This window comes from Canis lupus, chromosome 30, assembly GCF_048164855.1.
Source record: "Canis lupus baileyi chromosome 30, mCanLup2.hap1, whole genome shotgun sequence".
Lineage (NCBI taxonomy): Eukaryota > Metazoa > Chordata > Mammalia > Carnivora > Canidae > Canis > Canis lupus.
Window position 1 is genome coordinate 3,237,848 of NC_132867.1, and position 22,001 is coordinate 3,259,848.

Below are 22,001 nucleotides of genomic sequence, written 5' to 3' on the forward strand. Positions count from 1 at the left end.
TTCTCTCTTGGCCTAATTTTCTGCCTCTCTCTCTCTCTCTCTCTCTCTCTCTCATGCTCTCAAAAATAAAATCGTTATTAAAAAAACAAGGTCCATAGGTATGCTGCCTACTAGATGCTCATCTTAGACCTATAGACACCAGCTGATTGAAAGTCAGGGGATGGAAAATCATCTATCACGCTAATGGTTTTGAAAAGAAAGCTGGAGGACCAATGCTTATATTAGAAAAACTAGATTTGAAACCAAACCCTGGGGGACACATGGTGGCTCAGTGGTTGAGCATCTGCCTTCAGCTCAGGGTGTGTTCCTGGGATCCCAGGATCGAGTCCCACATCGGCATCCCTTTGGGGAGCCTTTCTCTACCTCTGCCTATGTTCCTGCCTCTGCTTCTCTGTGTATCTCTCATTAATAAATAAATTATATATTCAATCTCAAAAAAGAAAGAACAAATACTGTAAGAAGTGATGAAGAATGGCATTATTTCATAGTTAAAAAGACTCTCTATCAGGATCAAACAACTAAATATTTATGCTGCCAACATGGGAGTACCTAAATATGGAAAACAATTACCAACAAACGTACAGGAACACACTGATAATAATACAATGACAGGGGATTTTAACACCCACCCACTTATGGCAATGGACCGATTGTCTATGCAGGAAATCAACAGGGGAACAATAGCCTTGACACGCTGGACCACAGGGACCCAACAGATATAGTCTGAACATTTCTTCCTAAAGCAGAATACACATTCCTTTCAAGTTCACATGGGACTTTCTCCAGAAAAGATCATATCATGGGCCACAAATCAGCCCTCAACAGGTACAACAGGTACAAGAAGGATGATATCACCCCTTGTACATTTTTGGACCACGACGCTATGAAACTCGAAGTCGACAGTAAGAAAAAAAATTGGACAGACCAATAATACGTGGAGATTATGAACATCCTACTAGAGAATGAATGGAGCAACCAGGAAATTAAAGAGGAAATTTAAAACAAATGAAAATGAAAATATGTTTCTCCAAACCTCTGGGATGTAGCAAAGGCAGTCCTAAGAGGGAAGTACATAGCAATACAGGCCTCACGAAACAAGAAGTCTCCAATACACAACCTAACCCTAAACCTAAAGGAGCTGGTAAAGGAATAGGAAACAAAGCCTAAATACTACAGAAGAAGGGAAAAAATAAAGATGAGAGCAGAAATAAACAATGCAGAAAAAACAAAACAGTAGAATGGAATAACGAAACTAAGAGCTGGTTCTTCAAAATAATTAATAAAATGGATCAAGCCCTAGCCAGCCTTATCAACGAGAAAAGAGAAAACCTAAATAAATAAAATCACAAATGAGAGAAGAGAGATCACAATCAACATCAGAAAAATAAGACGATTATAAGGGAATACTATGAAAGATTATACACTAACAAACTGGAGACCTGGAAGAAATGGACAAATCCCTAGAAATGTGCAAACGAGCAAAACTGAAATAGGAAGAAATAGAAAATATGAACAGACCCATAACTAGCAAAGAAATTGAATCAGTGAGGCACCTGGGTGCCTCAGTGGTTGAGCATCTGCTTTGGCTCAGGTCATGTTCCCGGGGTCCTGGGGGATCACATCCTACATCAGGCTCCCTGCATGAAGCCTCATTTTCCCTCTGCCTATAACTCTGCCTCTCTGTGTCTCTCATGAATACATAAATAAAGGTGCAGCCACTGTGGAAAACAGTCTGGAGGGTCCTCGAGAAATTAAAAATAGTGGATCCCTGGGTGGCGCAGTGGTTTGGTGCCTGCCTTTGGTCCAGGGCGTGATCCCTGAGACCCGGGATCGAATCCCACGTCGGGTTCCCAGTGCATGTAGCCTGCTTCTTTCTCTCCCTGTGTCTCTGCCTCTGTCTCTGTGACTATCATAAAAAAATTTTTTAAAAAGTTAAAAATAGAGCTAACCTACGATTCCAAATTTGCAGAGCTAGGTATTTACACTGAGGACACAAAAGTACTTTAGTAGATCGAAGGGGACACGCAGCCCAGTGTTTCTAGCAGCGTTATCAACAACAGCCAAACTGTGGATACAGCCCTATGTCCATCGGCAGATGAACGGGCAGAGACAATGTGGTAAATATACACACTGCGACATCACTGGGTCATCAGAAGGGATGAAATGAAGCCATTTACAATGATGTGGAAGGAGTGGAAAGGATATGCTAAATGAACTCAGTCAGAGAAAGACAGATACCAAATACCATACAATTGCATTCACATGTGAATTTTCAGAAACCAAACAAACTGGCAAAGGGGCTCAGGGGGGATGAGAGAAGCAAGCCAAGATACCCACTCTTAACCACAGAGAATAAACTAATAAATACCAGAGGAAGGTGGGGGGATGGGGAATCAGGGGATGGGGACAGTGGAGGGCACCTGTGACCAGTACCAGGCGTTGTATCCAAGTGTTGAATCACTAAGTGGTAAACCTGAGACTATATCATACTGTGTTTACAAACAGGAATTGAAGTAAAACTTTAAAATAATAATTGGTAGTATTGATGAAACATGTGCGCACTAGAGAAAAAATCAGAAAGGCAACTAAAAATCCAAATAAAGAGTATTTAGAGCCACAAATCCCCTCCTTAGCTCAGCTTGGAAGAAGCCTGTCATGTCTATTCTGACCCCATCAGAAGCCTGGATTTTGAGTCTCTGGGGAGGCCACTAATTTGGTGGAGTCAGGCTATCTTTGAACCCAAAACCTAAATAGAGTGCATAAAACTCAATGGCCCAAGATACTAGGAGTCCCAGTGCAGGCACATGCCAGGAACCAAACTCTAACCATACACAGACATAACCCTAACCCTACACTTAATCCTAATGTTAAACTAACCCTTAAAGAAGACCCATCACTAATTGACAACCGAACACAAACCCCAAGACCAAAACACATTCAGTGAACCTTCCTGCCAACCCTCACCCTAACTCCTAAACCTATTCGAAACCCTTATCCCTGACCCCTGTTTTAAATCTAACCCTAACCTCTAACCCTAAGCTTAACTTAATGTACTCAAAACCTATTCCTAACCTTAACCTGTCCCCTAACCCTAACCCTCCAATACTAATCCTATCTCATACCCCAAATGGTACTCTAACTTGTACCCTAAAACTAACTCCTAAACCACTCCCTAAACCTATCTCTTACCCTTTTAAAAAACCGTAACCTGACCCTGACCTGACCCTAATCCCTAACTAAACACTAACCCTAACCCTAACCCTAACACCTATCCTAAAAATAATCCTCGCCCTAACACTAAACCTAGCCCTAACTTTTACCCTAACCCCTAACACTTACCCCTAACCCTAACTCACACCCTAAACCCTAACCCTAAATGCAAACCTAAGCCCAACCCTAATTGTAACCAAAACCCTAACCCCACCTCCAAACCTCCTGTCCTAATCCCTAAAGCCTAAACCCTAAACCTAACTCTAAATCCTGTCACTAACCCTAACCCCGTTCCCTAATCCCTAACCCCCATCCTAACTCCTAACCACTGACTCTTACCCTTATCCCTCACCCTAACCTGTAATCCTTAACCATAAGCTTAATCACAAACACCTAACATCTAACCTAAGCCTAACCACCAACTGCCTCCCCTCTCCTGACCCTACCATTCATTCTACCCATTCACTTACCCTGTGGTTCTGAGTAGTCCCTTCTGATGTGGACGTGACCCCCAACAACGCCTCCAGAGTCCTCCAGGGCGTCCTGAGGAAGCAGGGCTCCTGTGAGTGTGGACATGGCCCCACGTGTTCCTGAGTCATAGTCAGCGGGTCCTGAGGATGCTGGGTCTCCTGTCACTGTGGACTATGCCTCACATCGTCTGGAAGCCTCACAGCAGGTCCTCAGGTGGCCCGGGGCTCCTGTTAGCCTGGACATGGCCACACGTCCCCCAGAAAACTCACCACACGTCCTGAGGAGCTGTGTGCTCCTGTCAGCATAGACGCAGCCCCATATTTCCAGAAGCCAAAGTGCATGTCCTGAGGAGGACGGGGGTCCTGCCAGTGTTGAGGTGGCCTAACATTTTCCTCAAGCCTCACCATAAGACCTGAGGATGCTGGGGGCTCCTGTCAGCATAGATGTGGCCCCAAATCTTCTCAAACCTTCACAGTGGGTCCTGAGGAAGCTGGAGACTCCTGTCAGTGTGGATGCAGCACCCACATTTTTCTTAGGCCTCACCACAGTCCCTGACGAGCCTGGGGTCTTCTGTATGCATGGACGCATCCCATATTTCCCCAAGTCAACACCAGGGGTCCTAAGGATTCAGCATCCTGTTGTGTCGATGTGACAGAACGTCCTCCCGAAGCATCACCGAGGGTTCTGAGGAGGCCGGGGCTCCTGCCACCATTAATGCGACCTGCAGCTTCCAGAAGCCTCAACTTATGTCCTGAGGTGGCCCAGGGGCTCCTGTCAGCGTGGATGCGGGCCCACATCTTCCTGAAGCCGCCCCGTGGGTCCTGAGGAGGCCCAGGGTCTCCTTTCAGCATGGATGCGAGCCCACAATTTCCTGAAGCTGCGGCTCATCAGCGTGGACGTGTCCCCACGTCCTCCTCAGGCCTCCCCAGCACAGGCTGGCTCCTGTTAGTGCAGGCAGAGGAGGCCTACTGCACATTCATGCCCGCTGGGTGGGGCCTGAGCTCGGGTGCCCCCTGCAGGACGCTCAGGCGCTGCAGGAGGCGGTGCAGAAGGCAGCGGCGCTCCAGGGGCCGCACCTGCCTCCTTCCAGGCTCCTGCTGGGGCCTGTTAGCTTTGGAAACGTCTCACTGAAATGGAGCCCAACACCTGGCTTCCCCAGAAATACTTAAGGACAAGGAATTGGAGCCCACAGGACGCGAAATGAAATGTGGACCAGAGTTTTACCACGTCCCGCAAAACCCACTCAACCCTCTTCCACTGTGGGCGGGATTGTGGGCTGGTGCAGCCACCCTGGAAACAGTGTGGAGGCTCTGCAGGGCGACTCTATTTGTAACATCCTGAGAACAGCAGGAGAACGGCCTGATTTCACTCTGAAGATACAGATGCAGTGAGACTTGGGACACCTGCACCCCAATGTCCACAGCAGCCGGGTCCACAGTAGCCACACTGTGGGAGGAGCCTCGGTGCCCTGTGGCAGATGATGGATAAAAAGGATGGGAGATAGATGATGGTCATAGAGAGAGGAATGGAACTCAGCTATCAAAGAGAAGGAAATATTGCCATTTGCAATGACGTGGATAGAACTAGAGGAATCATGTTAAATGAAATAAGTCAGTCAGGAAAGAGAATGACCGTGTGGTGTCATTCATAGGTGGAATTAAAAAGCAAAGCAGATAACAACTGTGAAGGGAAGGAAAAACAAATAAGATGAAAACAGTTGCAGGAAATACAGATTCTTTTTTTTAATTTTTATTTATTTATGATATTCACAGAGAGAGAAAGAGAGAGAGGCAGAGACACAGGCAGAGGGAGAAGCAGGCTCCATGCACCAGGAGCCCGATGTGGGATTCGATCCCAGGTCTCCAGGATCGCGCCCTGGGCCAAAGGCAGGCGCCAAACCGCTGCGCCACCCAGGGATCCCCGAAATACAGACTCTTAATGATAGGAAACAAACTGATGGTCGTTGGAGGCGGGGAGGTTAACAGGGGACCTGTATGAAGGAGGTCACGTGATGTCACGAGCACTGCTGTTATCTCCAACTGGTGAATCCCTGATTCTTCCTCTGAAAGTATAATACACTATCCGTTAATTAATTGGGTTTAAATTAAATTAAGTTAAAAAAATCCATTGTATCAGAGCACATTTCCTTCTGGACTCTCTGTTTTGCTCCTTCAGCTTATGCCGGAACCACCCCCAATGGGACTGGTTTGCCTAAGTAGGCTCCACGCACCGTCCATGGCCCAGCCCAGGGCTAGAACTCACGACCCCTGAGATCAGTACCGGAGGTGAGGTCAGGAGTCAGATGCTTAACGAACGGAGCCAGCTGGCGGCCCGAAAACCACAGTGCTTTATCCTGTGTCTCTGTGACATCATTTGAAATAGGAAAGTGCTGCGTCCCACTCTCTCCTGCTCCTCCAGTACTGATTTGCTGTCCGGGGTCATTTGTGGGGGCAGATTGATGTTATGGTTTTTTTTTTTTTTTTTTTTTGCTATTTCTAAGATATGCCACCATGATTTTGATAGGAATGACATTGAAACTGAGGGTGGCTTCAGGAACTGTGGACATTTTCACAAGATGAGGCTCCCACCCCTCGAACCCAGGACGGCCTCCCAGAACAGAGCCTTGTATGGCTCAGTGAACAAGTCTTGTGCTCCTATGTTTCAGTCTCATTATTTATTCTCCTTGATGCTCCTGAGAAGGGAGTCACGTCCTTCCTTTCCTTCTTGAGTGCTCGTTGTCGGGACACAGCAAGGCTACTCTGCTCTGTAGGGTCAGTTTGTGTCCCGTGACTTTACTGAACTCACTCCTTAGTTCTAACAGGTTTTGGTGGAGGCTCCCGGGTTTCCTGTTTCCAGTACCGCGTCTTCAGCATATAGGGACAGTGTGACGTCCCACTTCCAGGTGTGGAACCTTTTCTGTTTACAGCTTAATGTCGTAGAAAGCCCCACAATAGAATCAAAACTGAGCCCAGGCCAAGGGCAGGAAGCACCTATTAGAATGAGAACAGAGCTCAATGCCCTTGAATGCCCCATATCAAAATGTACACAGAACTTAAGGAATTGCTCTAGCCCTTCTGGAGGTCCCCGAGACAAGCCCTTAAACCTACGCAAAAACTCACCTCGGGGTCGAAGTCCCTGCTCCGCACTGTCAGGTATACTTGGACACAAGCTCGAGCTTGTAAATAAACCCTCGTGTGTTTGCTTCGGTGTGGGCTTCTCCATGGTTTTTCGGATTCGCAATCTTGGGCACAACAGTCTGAGATAAAAAAACAAAACCAAAAGCATTTCGGACGCGAGCAAAGGGAAAGCAGGGTTCTGAGAGATGCACTTGGGGGCTCCTCTGTGGAGGGCTTGCAGACTGGGGGGTGGGATGCTTAACCCCAGAACCAGAGGACCTAGTGTCCCCTCCCAAATCACGCCAAACAGCTCCAATCTCAGGGAGCACCAGTGCGCCACCTGCTGGAGGCCAGAGGCATTGAAGACCACCCCACCCCTGACCCCGCAGGTGCATCTCCCAGGCAGATGTGCACCTGACAATCAGCACCATGGGCCATTCCCAGACCCCACACAGACCTTTTGCTGCCACCAAGTTGTGAGACCCAAGAGGCTGCAGAGCTTCAGCGCTTCCTGGAAAGTAGGGTCTAGCTTCCTTTGTATTTTGTGCTTTATTTTCATTTATTTTCTTTGATTCTATTTTATTAATTGCCTTATTTTATTTTTTATGTATGTACCTTATATATTTCTTATTTTTACTTTCATGGAACATTAATTGTGTTTGTTATTTTGGGATTTAGAATCTTTTTACAAGGAGGCCAAAATAATCTAGTGGTTTTTTGGGGGGAGGGCAGTTGTTATTGTTTTTCTTGGTTTTTCTTTTTCTTCCTACTTTCTTTTCTTGAAAATATAATGAGATCGAGAAATTCACCTCCATAAAATAACATGAGGCAGTATTCACAGCCAGGAAGTCCATCAAAACAAATATATGATGTCTAACTACAGTTTAAAACAATGATTATAAAGATAGCAGCTGGGCTGGAAAAAGAGCACAGAAGAAAACTAGAGAATCCCTTACTGTAGAAATAAAAGAACTAAAATTTAGTCAGGCCAATGTTAAAAATGGTATAACTGAGATGCAGTCCCAAGTGGAAGCCTAAAAACAAAGAAAGTTATGGACCACAGAGGCAGATTTAGGGAACTCAGCCACTTATTAAAACAATAACATTCATATCATAGGAGACTCAGAAGATGAAGGGAGAGAAAAGGTGGGCCTTACTCATCCAATAGAAACGACAAATACCCACCATTGCTTCAATGTGGATGTAACTGGAAGGTATTATGCTGAGTGAAGTAAGTCAATCAGAGAAGGACAAATATTGTATGTTCTCATTCACTTGGGGAATATAAATAATAGTGAAAAGGAATATAGGGGAAGGGAGAAGAAATGTGTGGGAAATATCAGAAAGGGAGACAGAACATAAAGACTCCTAACTCTAGGAAACTAACTAGGGGTGATGGAAGGGGAGGAGGTCAGGGATCTGTATGAATGGGTGACGGGCACTGAGGGGGGCACTTGACGGGATGAGCACTGAGTGTTATTCTGTATGTTGTCAAATTGAACACCAATAAAAAGTGAATATATTATTTAAAAAAAAAAGAAAGAGGGAAAGAAAGAAATAGTGGCACCTTGGTGGCTCAGTCAGTTAAGCTTCTGCCTTAAGTCAGATCATGATCCAGGTCCCAAGGAAGCCTCCCTGTTTAGCAGGGAACCTGCTTTTCCCTCTCCCTCTGCCCCTCTCACTCATGGTTTTTCTCTCCTCTCTCTCTTAAATAAATAAATAACATCTTTGAAAAAGAAACTAAAAAAAACAAAGCCACAAGAAGAGAAATCTCCCATGTAGAAGAATTTCAAACAATTTGTGCAGACATTCCACCCTCAAGTTGATGAGCATAGCTTCCCACTCTTACGTGTGGAATACACATAGTAACTTCCTTCTACAAAATATATTATGAAAAACTTAAAATAATAATGATAATATAATAATAATAATAATGAGAAGAAGAAGAAGAAGAAGAAGAAGAAGAAGAAGAAGAAGAAGAAGAAGAAGAAGAAGAAGAAGGAGAAGAGGAAGAATCACTTAACTACGGAGAAAGATGACAAACACTACCTCAGCAAGATGATCAGATCGATACCAAGACTGATAAATCATGTTGATAGTATCTATCCTTTATATGATATAATGAAAATGGCAGTATATCTCTGTATATAATCCACAAAAACAGTTCAATCATGAGATAAACGACAGACATGTCTCAACTGAGGGAAATTTTCAAAATACTCTACTTCTCAAAGTATTCCAGTGCAACAACAAGGAAAGGCTGAAATACTGTCACAATCCAGAGGAGCCTAAGAAAACAGGAGGACAAATGGAATGTGATATGAGGGATGGTAACTTAGCAAAAACTAAGGAAATCTGAATAAAGTATGGTCCTTGGTTAATGCGAATATTTTAATATTCATTCATTAGCTAATATTTGTACCATACTGATATAAGATATCAATAATTGGAGAAAATTAGTGCAAGTGCATGCGAATGCTCTGTACTATCTTCTCAATTTCCCTATAAATCTTTCTTTTTTTCCTAATAAATAAGATTTATTTTGAAAATTGACTTAAATGAAAAAAAAAAAAACAAAAAAAGAAAATTGACTTAAATGAATCAGGCTCCAAGTGTGAAGACATTTTAAGAATAGTTAAATTAACTTTTGCCTTATTCTTAAAGACTTCCTTCGATGGGAAGAAAGTAATAATTTTATATCAGAAGGAAAGAAAAACACTTATGAACACGTATAATGTCTCCTCAACCTGAAAAGCAGGAACGGATAATAAATAGCAAAAATCAGATAAAAAATACTTCTATTATAATAGACACCATATTGCAAGGGCATTTAAAATTAGGAGTGCATAACATTTATTTCCTTGACATTTGTCTTCCAAAGAGTTCAAAGTGTTTCAGTGTCAGTTGAAACAGGAGAAGAATCTCAGGGAAGAATCCTTCACATAATAATAGGACCACTGGTAATAATATATCTCAGTTCTTTCAAATCCATAAAGATGCAATTCCTGAGGAGTGACTGAGCTGTGAAGAAAGAGATGAGAAACCCTCATCCCTCTGAATTACTTGAGTCAGAATATTTTAACCATAGTACTACGGATAGTAGTAAATTACCCTTATTAACAGGAAATACATCTCAGATTGGAATCTGAGCAATCAGAAGGGCAGAGAAAAAACACTTTGAATCGCTCTTCATCTTATAAAGAGAAAGGACAGCTTTTTTATGTACGAAGTCAGTTGTCAAGATAGCCTTAGGGAGTAAGAGTCTGCAGCATCGAATCCCGCTGCACAGCTGGGACGCCCGCGCCCCAGGTCTTCCTGATCCCAAATCCCTGGGCCTGTCCCCCACACATGCTGCCAGGCTGAGGTCATTAGCAATTGCTCTCTTAGGAGCTCCGGGGAAGGGGGAAGGAGCTAGATAGGATGGGAAGGGACACAAGGAGGCCAAAAAAATGAAGGCCTTTCCACTTTAAGTTCAGCGTTCGAACCCGTCCAGCCATCCCAGGCCCCCGTGAAGAAGAGATGAAATTTACATTACTTCAGTTACAGGAAAAAAACAAAAGTTTACAGCTTAATGCCCTCAAAGCCCCACAATAGAATAAGAACAGAGCCCATGCCAAGGGCTGGAAGCGCCTATTAGAATGAGAACAGAGCTCAATGCCCTTGAAGGCCGAGACAAGCCCTTAAAAGCAAAACACCACCTTGGGGTCCAAGTCCCTGCTCTGCTGTGTCGGGTGTACTTGGACGCAAGCTCGAGTTTGGAAATCAACCCTTGTGTGTTTGCATCAGTGTCAGCTCCATAGTGGTTTCTCGGATTCACAATCTTGGGCACAACACCCCCATATCCCCTCCCACCTGGGCTGAACCACTATTTCCTCCCATCCAGGCTGACAGTCACCTCCCCACCCACAACAGCTGGGCACAGGCACTCACACAGGTGTCACGGGCACGGTGGACACTTTCGCCATGCCTGGCCTCCCAGGGGAAGGAAAGAGGTTTCGGCAGGACACACTCCCATGGTGGACCCAGGGCTCCCTGCCCAGCACAGCAGCTGGTGACAGGTCGGGGTCTGTGTCCCTGACGCCTGCTCCTCCTCCCCGGGTTTCCCACAGGAAATGAAAGAGGAGGCCCTGGTCTCCTCCAGGGACATCACGCAGGTAGACTTGGACGTCAACAGGATGTTCGGCAGCCACACCATATTTTGGGATGGCTAGGGGGTCGGGTGAGGCTGCTGGGCCAGGGGTCTTCGGGACACCAAGGGAGGCCCGGGGCCTTCTGGGTAGGGAAAACGGGGCTACTGAGGCCGGGGGAGCAATAGCAGCCAACAACACACTGCTCCATGGTAGGATGCTGGGGCTGACACCCGTGCCCACACTCCCGGTGCCTCGGGAATGAGGAGGCCACTAGGATGGGGCCTCCAGGGGTAGCCATGGGAGCTGAAGACCAAAGAGGAGAGGGATGGCTCCCTGAGAAGCAGGGGATGGGTTGGGGGACGAGGGGGGCAGGAACCGGACCTGGGGGCCAGGCTGCATAGCCACGGCTGGAGCAGGACCACATCGATCCCATGAGGGTCGGATGGGTCAGAGTGACACCCACTCTCGGTGCTTTATATTATTCTAAATTTTATGCATTTAATTTGAGACAATTTGCAATTTGAAAGCATATATAGTAAAATGACCCCCAGATAATGCCCCCGGTCCAGCCAGGGCCCTGCACTGACCACACGGATCCCCAGGGGCAGGTGTCACTACAAACCCCAGACTAGTCGCCTTTAACTGTAGATGTCTCCTTAGCATCATAGAGGAAGGAGATTTCCTGTGTCCGCAGGCCCCCCACAACATCCCCCACATTCCCCACTCTCACACCATCCTCCTACATCATCATCCCCAATGGTATCCCACCTACACATCCCCTCACACCCACACAGTCCCACACAATCCGCACTCACACTATACCCCAACACCATCACCCCTACACAATCCCCCACACTCCACCACCATCATACCCCTGCCCCCACACCATCCACCACCACACCATTGGCCCCCAGCAATGACCCGATGCAGGTCCCCCCTGTGGGACAAGCTCAGCCTCCCCGGGGTTCTCTGGATACCCTAATCCCATCAGAAGCCCGGGTGTCCCATAGAGTACTCAGGGGTTGCATGGAGGAGGGAAGACAGGAAGCCCCCGACAGGGTGGGTGCAGTTGAGTGGTACAGAGGACCCACTGTGCCCTGACTCCGCCCACTGTCCCTCATTTAGGGCGGCAAACACTGTACAGGACACCAGCCCCTAACCCATGGGGATCTGGGCTGGCCTGGCCCTGGGCTCTGTGAGGGCTGGGGTGATTTGAGCCCCCACCACAGGCCCAACACAAAGACTAATGGGATCCAGCCCACACGGCCATGGCTAGCCCTGGATTCTGGCCCCGGGCTAAGCCAGCCCTCTCACAGCTGGATGGTGGGCCCCACCCGCACCCCATGAGCTGCAGGTCCAGGTCAGCTCTGCTGTCCTCAGAACCGTCTCTCAGACTGAAACCTCAGGACACACGCCCCCACCCAGAGTCCACACTGCTTCCAGGTGGGGGACTCCGGCATCCATCCCCAACCCATGTCATTCTTGCCCTTCCCTAAAGGACAGAAAGGTCTCCATCCCCAGGGGAAGGCCTGCACGCTCGGCTCTGAGCCCATTTACTGTAGAAAGTCAATAAAGTCTTGTGGTGTGAAAATGCACAGCCAGCCCGCTTCTGTGTCTCCCAGAACACTGTTCACGGGGCATGGAGAGACCCCCAGAGAGGAGGAGGGGGTACCACATAGGCCACACCAGCCCCTGCAGGGCCTCGCCAGGAACACCCAGCTGACGTCCTCACGTGCCTTCCACGGGTGGCCTGATGCCGGTGTCAGGACCCAACAGACTTTACTGGGACTCAGGCTGTGCCCCACGGGCCAGGAGGGCCTGGGACAGAGTTACACCAGGAAGCCTCAGGTCACCCAGGACCCAACAGACTTTACTGGGACTCAGGCTGTGCCCCACGGGCCAGGAGGGCCTGGGACAGAGTTACACCAGGAAGCCTCAGGTCACCAGGGTCTATGCAAAGCGACCCAGAGGTCTGTGCTCCCTCTTTCCAGGAGTCCGTGGCTGGCCGGGTACGGGGCACTTCCTCCCCTCCCCGCATCCCTGTGCCTGTGTGCCTGGGGCAGAGAGGGCCTGCCGGGCAGTCAGCATGGTCCTAGAAGGGATGTTAGGACAGTAGGCCTTTGAGTTGTGACCAAGATTGTGAATCCAAGAAACCACTGAGGAGCCAACACCGATGCAAACTCCCAAGGGTTCCTTACAATCTGGAGCTTGTGTCCTAGTGCACCCGACACAGCAGAGCAGGGATTTGGACCCTGAGACTAAGAGGTGTAGTAGTTTTATAGGGGCCATTGGCCCATGGGATACACAGAAAGTTGCACAGTCGTGTCGGTCCACATGCAGGTGGCCGATTGAATTACACCTTACCCTATAGGATCCACTTGACCTGGCCTATTTCTTTGGTCAGAATCGGCGTGCAGTTTTGGCGGGCACAAAGCAGGGTTACATTGTTATGAGCCGATTTACGATTACGGTGTGCCCAGCGGCTTGACTGGGTTGGGGCAACGCCTTAAGACATAAGCAGGTCATGTGGGGGTCATAGGGGAGGTGGCGGTTGTAGCACAAAATTGAATCAGTCCTGCTCTGCTTGTCCAGGGGTAGGGGATTTTTGATAAATTTCCTGGGCCCCACACTTGAAGATCATGTACCTGGGCCACCCTCACCAGGTAGACTCACTGTGCACACCTTGTGGTGCTGGATCTCTCACACCAGTGTGTAGAGGGCACCCTCCTCACCCTAGTAAGTAGGGGCTGGGTGAGCATGGGGCTTGTCCTGAAGGCCAGGCAGCACAGAGGACCGAGGAACACCATCCCCATCACCACCCCTACTCCCACACACAGGCTGCCCCATGGCTCCCCGTAATGGGCACCCGGCACCTCTGGAGATCCCCCCAGGGTGGCCCCGAGGTCCGGCTCCCTGCTGGAGAGGCATCGGGGAGAAGAGAAGCAGGCGGCGCTTGGGGAGACCCACTGCCGGACATGGGATTGTGACCGAGCCAGACCTTCCACCTCAGCTGACCCTCTGGCTGAAATTCACCTCAGGAGCGAGCCCTGGGTCAGCCAGGAGAGCCCAGCTAGCCACCCAGCATCAGCACCAGAAATGATGTTGTACCAACCGTTTCGGCATTTTGGTGACCCAGCCGGAAGATCTGATAGCTGCATGTGATAGCTTCATGTGATAGACACACACACACCCCACAACCAAAAAAGTCAGAATCCCCCCAATGTTGTCAAACAGCAGCTGGATGGTTACATACACGATGCCGTGGTCCCCAATAGGATACCTGGAAGATGCTATAAACCATGACTGCAGAGGTGCTGGAGGCATGGAGATGTGCCTGCTGTGTTCCAAAAAAGAGCGCAGAGGGGCAGGAAGCATCCTACAGAGGGGGGGGCCCTCCTAGGAAAGGACACCAGGTCCCTGTGAAGGCCATGGATGGTGAAATCATTCCTCTTCTATTTCAGCTTCTGCTTTTCCTACTAAATGCCATTTTCCACAATCATAATAGCAAAAATTTATTTTATGTTTTTATATTTCTTTTTATTGGAGTCCAATTTGTATGAATTCTTGCTTCAGCAAGGGTGTCATTCAGGATAGAAAGAGAGGGAAAGATTTTCCCAGACAGGCAAAGTATAAAGGAGTTCATGACCACTAAATCAGTCCAGTAAGGAATTTTCAGAGGGACCATTCTAGTGGGGGAAAAAAAGAGACCAAAAGCAACAAAGACTAGAAAGGACCAGAGAATGTCACCAGAAACACCAACTCTATCGGTAACACAAAGGCACAAAGTTCATATTTTGAATAAGCACTCTGAATGCTGATACTAAATGCTCCAATCAAAAGATATAGGGTATCAGAGTGCCTTAAAAAACAGGATCCGGGATGCCTGGGTGGCTCAGGGTTTGAGCCTCTGCCTTTGAATCAGGATGTGATCCTAGAGTCTGGGATCGAGTCCATATTGGGCTCCTGGTGGGAAGCCTGCTTCTCTCTTGGCCTAATTTTCTGCCTCTCTCTCTCTCTCTCTCTCTCTCTCTCATGCTCTCAAAAATAAAATCGTTATTAAAAAAACAAGGTCCATAGGTATGCTGCCTACTAGATGCTCATCTTAGACCTATAGACACCAGCTGATTGAAAGTCAGGGGATGGAAAATCATCTATCACGCTAATGGTTTTGAAAAGAAAGCTGGAGGACCAATGCTTATATTAGAAAAACTAGATTTGAAACCAAACCCTGGGGGACACATGGTGGCTCAGTGGTTGAGCATCTGCCTTCAGCTCAGGGTGTGTTCCTGGGATCCCAGGATCGAGTCCCACATCGGCATCCCTTTGGGGAGCCTTTCTCTACCTCTGCCTATGTTCCTGCCTCTGCTTCTCTGTGTATCTCTCATTAATAAATAAATTATATATTCAATCTCAAAAAAGAAAGAACAAATACTGTAAGAAGTGATGAAGAATGGCATTATTTCATAGTTAAAAAGACTCTCTATCAGGATCAAACAACTAAATATTTATGCTGCCAACATGGGAGTACCTAAATATGGAAAACAATTACCAACAAACGTACAGGAACACACTGATAATAATACAATGACAGGGGATTTTAACACCCACCCACTTATGGCAATGGACCGATTGTCTATGCAGGAAATCAACAGGGGAACAATAGCCTTGACACGCTGGACCACAGGGACCCAACAGATATAGTCTGAACATTTCTTCCTAAAGCAGAATACACATTCCTTTCAAGTTCACATGGGACTTTCTCCAGAAAAGATCATATCATGGGCCACAAATCAGCCCTCAACAGGTACAACAGGTACAAGAAGGATGATATCACCCCTTGTACATTTTTGGACCACGACGCTATGAAACTCGAAGTCGACAGTAAGAAAAAAAATTGGACAGACCAATAATACGTGGAGATTATGAACATCCTACTAGAGAATGAATGGAGCAACCAGGAAATTAAAGAGGAAATTTAAAACAAATGAAAATGAAAATATGTTTCTCCAAACCTCTGGGATGTAGCAAAGGCAGTCCTAAGAGGGAAGTACATAGCAATACAGGCCTCACGAAACAAGAAGTCTCCAATACACAACCTAACCCTAAACCTAAAGGAGCTGGTAAAGGAATAGGAAACAAAGCCTAAATACTACAGAAGAAGGGAAAAAATAAAGATGAGAGCAGAAATAAACAATGCAGAAAAAACAAAACAGTAGAATGGAATAACGAAACTAAGAGCTGGTTCTTCAAAATAATTAATAAAATGGATCAAGCCCTAGCCAGCCTTATCAACGAGAAAAGAGAAAACCTAAATAAATAAAATCACAAATGAGAGAAGAGAGATCACAATCAACATCAGAAAAATAAGACGATTATAAGGGAATACTATGAAAGATTATACACTAACAAACTGGAGACCTGGAAGAAATGGACAAATCCCTAGAAATGTGCAAACGAGCAAAACTGAAATAGGAAGAAATAGAAAATATGAACAGACCCATAACTAGCAAAGAAATTGAATCAGTGAGGCACCTGGGTGCCTCAGTGGTTGAGCATCTGCTTTGGCTCAGGTCATGTTCCCGGGGTCCTGGGGGATCACATCCTACATCAGGCTCCCTGCATGAAGCCTCATTTTCCCTCTGCCTATAACTCTGCCTCTCTGTGTCTCTCATGAATACATAAATAAAGGTGCAGCCACTGTGGAAAACAGTCTGGAGGGTCCTCGAGAAATTAAAAATAGTGGATCCCTGGGTGGCGCAGTGGTTTGGTGCCTGCCTTTGGTCCAGGGCGTGATCCCTGAGACCCGGGATCGAATCCCACGTCGGGTTCCCAGTGCATGTAGCCTGCTTCTTTCTCTCCCTGTGTCTCTGCCTCTGTCTCTGTGACTATCATAAAAAAATTTTTTAAAAAGTTAAAAATAGAGCTAACCTACGATTCCAAATTTGCAGAGCTAGGTATTTACACTGAGGACACAAAAGTACTTTAGTAGATCGAAGGGGACACGCAGCCCAGTGTTTCTAGCAGCGTTATCAACAACAGCCAAACTGTGGATACAGCCCTATGTCCATCGGCAGATGAACGGGCAGAGACAATGTGGTAAATATACACACTGCGACATCACTGGGTCATCAGAAGGGATGAAATGAAGCCATTTACAATGATGTGGAAGGAGTGGAAAGGATATGCTAAATGAACTCAGTCAGAGAAAGACAGATACCAAATACCATACAATTGCATTCACATGTGAATTTTCAGAAACCAAACAAACTGGCAAAGGGGCTCAGGGGGGATGAGAGAAGCAAGCCAAGATACCCACTCTTAACCACAGAGAATAAACTAATAAATACCAGAGGAAGGTGGGGGGATGGGGAATCAGGGGATGGGGACAGTGGAGGGCACCTGTGACCAGTACCAGGCGTTGTATCCAAGTGTTGAATCACTAAGTGGTAAACCTGAGACTATATCATACTGTGTTTACAAACAGGAATTGAAGTAAAACTTTAAAATAATAATTGGTAGTATTGATGAAACATGTGCGCACTAGAGAAAAAATCAGAAAGGCAACTAAAAATCCAAATAAAGAGTATTTAGAGCCACAAATCCCCTCCTTAGCTCAGCTTGGAAGAAGCCTGTCATGTCTATTCTGACCCCATCAGAAGCCTGGATTTTGAGTCTCTGGGGAGGCCACTAATTTGGTGGAGTCAGGCTATCTTTGAACCCAAAACCTAAATAGAGTGCATAAAACTCAATGGCCCAAGATACTAGGAGTCCCAGTGCAGGCACATGCCAGGAACCAAACTCTAACCATACACAGACATAACCCTAACCCTACACTTAATCCTAATGTTAAACTAACCCTTAAAGAAGACCCATCACTAATTGACAACCGAACACAAACCCCAAGACCAAAACACATTCAGTGAACCTTCCTGCCAACCCTCACCCTAACTCCTAAACCTATTCGAAACCCTTATCCCTGACCCCTGTTTTAAATCTAACCCTAACCTCTAACCCTAAGCTTAACTTAATGTACTCAAAACCTATTCCTAACCTTAACCTGTCCCCTAACCCTAACCCTCCAATACTAATCCTATCTCATACCCCAAATGGTACTCTAACTTGTACCCTAAAACTAACTCCTAAACCACTCCCTAAACCTATCTCTTACCCTTTTAAAAAACCGTAACCTGACCCTGACCTGACCCTAATCCCTAACTAAACACTAACCCTAACCCTAACCCTAACACCTATCCTAAAAATAATCCTCGCCCTAACACTAAACCTAGCCCTAACTTTTACCCTAACCCCTAACACTTACCCCTAACCCTAACTCACACCCTAAACCCTAACCCTAAATGCAAACCTAAGCCCAACCCTAATTGTAACCAAAACCCTAACCCCACCTCCAAACCTCCTGTCCTAATCCCTAAAGCCTAAACCCTAAACCTAACTCTAAATCCTGTCACTAACCCTAACCCCGTTCCCTAATCCCTAACCCCCATCCTAACTCCTAACCACTGACTCTTACCCTTATCCCTCACCCTAACCTGTAATCCTTAACCATAAGCTTAATCACAAACACCTAACATCTAACCTAAGCCTAACCACCAACTGCCTCCCCTCTCCTGACCCTACCATTCATTCTACCCATTCACTTACCCTGTGGTTCTGAGTAGTCCCTTCTGATGTGGACGTGACCCCCAACAACGCCTCCAGAGTCCTCCAGGGCGTCCTGAGGAAGCAGGGCTCCTGTGAGTGTGGACATGGCCCCACGTGTTCCTGAGTCATAGTCAGCGGGTCCTGAGGATGCTGGGTCTCCTGTCACTGTGGACTATGCCTCACATCGTCTGGAAGCCTCACAGCAGGTCCTCAGGTGGCCCGGGGCTCCTGTTAGCCTGGACATGGCCACACGTCCCCCAGAAAACTCACCACACGTCCTGAGGAGCTGTGTGCTCCTGTCAGCATAGACGCAGCCCCATATTTCCAGAAGCCAAAGTGCATGTCCTGAGGAGGACGGGGGTCCTGCCAGTGTTGAGGTGGCCTAACATTTTCCTCAAGCCTCACCATAAGACCTGAGGATGCTGGGGGCTCCTGTCAGCATAGATGTGGCCCCAAATCTTCTCAAACCTTCACAGTGGGTCCTGAGGAAGCTGGAGACTCCTGTCAGTGTGGATGCAGCACCCACATTTTTCTTAGGCCTCACCACAGTCCCTGACGAGCCTGGGGTCTTCTGTATGCATGGACGCATCCCATATTTCCCCAAGTCAACACCAGGGGTCCTAAGGATTCAGCATCCTGTTGTGTCGATGTGACAGAACGTCCTCCCGAAGCATCACCGAGGGTTCTGAGGAGGCCGGGGCTCCTGCCACCATTAATGCGACCTGCAGCTTCCAGAAGCCTCAACTTATGTCCTGAGGTGGCCCAGGGGCTCCTGTCAGCGTGGATGCGGGCCCACATCTTCCTGAAGCCGCCCCGTGGGTCCTGAGGAGGCCCAGGGTCTCCTTTCAGCATGGATGCGAGCCCACAATTTCCTGAAGCTGCGGCTCATCAGCGTGGACGTGTCCCCACGTCCTCCTCAGGCCTCCCCAGCACAGGCTGGCTCCTGTTAGTGCAGGCAGAGGAGGCCTACTGCACATTCATGCCCGCTGGGTGGGGCCTGAGCTCGGGTGCCCCCTGCAGGACGCTCAGGCGCTGCAGGAGGCGGTGCAGAAGGCAGCGGCGCTCCAGGGGCCGCACCTGCCTCCTTCCAGGCTCCTGCTGGGGCCTGTTAGCTTTGGAAACGTCTCACTGAAATGGAGCCCAACACCTGGCTTCCCCAGAAATACTTAAGGACAAGGAATTGGAGCCCACAGGACGCGAAATGAAATGTGGACCAGAGTTTTACCACGTCCCGCAAAACCCACTCAACCCTCTTCCACTGTGGGCGGGATTGTGGGCTGGTGCAGCCACCCTGGAAACAGTGTGGAGGCTCTGCAGGGCGACTCTATTTGTAACATCCTGAGAACAGCAGGAGAACGGCCTGATTTCACTCTGAAGATACAGATGCAGTGAGACTTGGGACACCTGCACCCCAATGTCCACAGCAGCCGGGTCCACAGTAGCCACACTGTGGGAGGAGCCTCGGTGCCCTGTGGCAGATGATGGATAAAAAGGATGGGAGATAGATGATGGTCATAGAGAGAGGAATGGAACTCAGCTATCAAAGAGAAGGAAATATTGCCATTTGCAATGACGTGGATAGAACTAGAGGAATCATGTTAAATGAAATAAGTCAGTCAGGAAAGAGAATGACCGTGTGGTGTCATTCATAGGTGGAATTAAAAAGCAAAGCAGATAACAACTGTGAAGGGAAGGAAAAACAAATAAGATGAAAACAGTTGCAGGAAATACAGATTCTTTTTTTTAATTTTTATTTATTTATGATATTCACAGAGAGAGAAAGAGAGAGAGGCAGAGACACAGGCAGAGGGAGAAGCAGGCTCCATGCACCAGGAGCCCGATGTGGGATTCGATCCCAGGTCTCCAGGATCGCGCCCTGGGCCAAAGGCAGGCGCCAAACCGCTGCGCCACCCAGGGATCCCCGAAATACAGACTCTTAATGATAGGAAACAAACTGATGGTCGTTGGAGGCGGGGAGGTTAACAGGGGACCTGTATGAAGGAGGTCACGTGATGTCACGAGCACTGCTGTTATCTCCAACTGGTGAATCCCTGATTCTTCCTCTGAAAGTATAATACACTATCCGTTAATTAATTGGGTTTAAATTAAATTAAGTTAAAAAAATCCATTGTATCAGAGCACATTTCCTTCTGGACTCTCTGTTTTGCTCCTTCAGCTTATGCCGGAACCACCCCCAATGGGACTGGTTTGCCTAAGTAGGCTCCACGCACCGTCCATGGCCCAGCCCAGGGCTAGAACTCACGACCCCTGAGATCAGTACCGGAGGTGAGGTCAGGAGTCAGATGCTTAACGAACGGAGCCAGCTGGCGGCCCGAAAACCACAGTGCTTTATCCTGTGTCTCTGTGACATCATTTGAAATAGGAAAGTGCTGCGTCCCACTCTCTCCTGCTCCTCCAGTACTGATTTGCTGTCCGGGGTCATTTGTGGGGGCAGATTGATGTTATGGTTTTTTTTTTTTTTTTTTTTTGCTATTTCTAAGATATGCCACCATGATTTTGATAGGAATGACATTGAAACTGAGGGTGGCTTCAGGAACTGTGGACATTTTCACAAGATGAGGCTCCCACCCCTCGAACCCAGGACGGCCTCCCAGAACAGAGCCTTGTATGGCTCAGTGAACAAGTCTTGTGCTCCTATGTTTCAGTCTCATTATTTATTCTCCTTGATGCTCCTGAGAAGGGAGTCACGTCCTTCCTTTCCTTCTTGAGTGCTCGTTGTCGGGACACAGCAAGGCTACTCTGCTCTGTAGGGTCAGTTTGTGTCCCGTGACTTTACTGAACTCACTCCTTAGTTCTAACAGGTTTTGGTGGAGGCTCCCGGGTTTCCTGTTTCCAGTACCGCGTCTTCAGCATATAGGGACAGTGTGACGTCCCACTTCCAGGTGTGGAACCTTTTCTGTTTACAGCTTAATGTCGTAGAAAGCCCCACAATAGAATCAAAACTGAGCCCAGGCCAAGGGCAGGAAGCACCTATTAGAATGAGAACAGAGCTCAATGCCCTTGAATGCCCCATATCAAAATGTACACAGAACTTAAGGAATTGCTCTAGCCCTTCTGGAGGTCCCCGAGACAAGCCCTTAAACCTACGCAAAAACTCACCTCGGGGTCGAAGTCCCTGCTCCGCACTGTCAGGTATACTTGGACACAAGCTCGAGCTTGTAAATAAACCCTCGTGTGTTTGCTTCGGTGTGGGCTTCTCCATGGTTTTTCGGATTCGCAATCTTGGGCACAACAGTCTGAGATAAAAAAACAAAACCAAAAGCATTTCGGACGCGAGCAAAGGGAAAGCAGGGTTCTGAGAGATGCACTTGGGGGCTCCTCTGTGGAGGGCTTGCAGACTGGGGGGTGGGATGCTTAACCCCAGAACCAGAGGACCTAGTGTCCCCTCCCAAAT

The 22,001-nt window shown here is 47.5% G+C and overlaps 1 protein-coding gene across 28 annotated transcripts in view; it reads right to left on the reverse strand.

Annotated features, from left to right (window-relative positions):
• LOC140621427 (uncharacterized) overlaps nt 1-22,001 on the reverse strand; it is a 165,098-nt gene that overhangs the window by 113,596 nt on the left and 29,501 nt on the right. For 19 of the 28 annotated variants that reach the window (XR_012021104.1, XR_012021103.1, XR_012021100.1 and 16 more), the window contains 4 exons: nt 21,707-21,843; nt 18,587-20,649; nt 6,801-6,937; nt 3,681-6,671 (listed from right to left, as the gene is read on the reverse strand). The gene's annotated coding sequence lies outside the window, so the exon portion shown is untranslated. Of the gene's footprint in view, nt 1-3,680; nt 6,672-6,800; nt 6,938-10,727; nt 10,899-18,586; nt 21,578-21,706; nt 21,844-22,001 lie in introns of those variants that run through there. The other 9 variants (XM_072806458.1, XM_072806454.1, XM_072806456.1 and 6 more) reach the window with 6 other exon arrangements.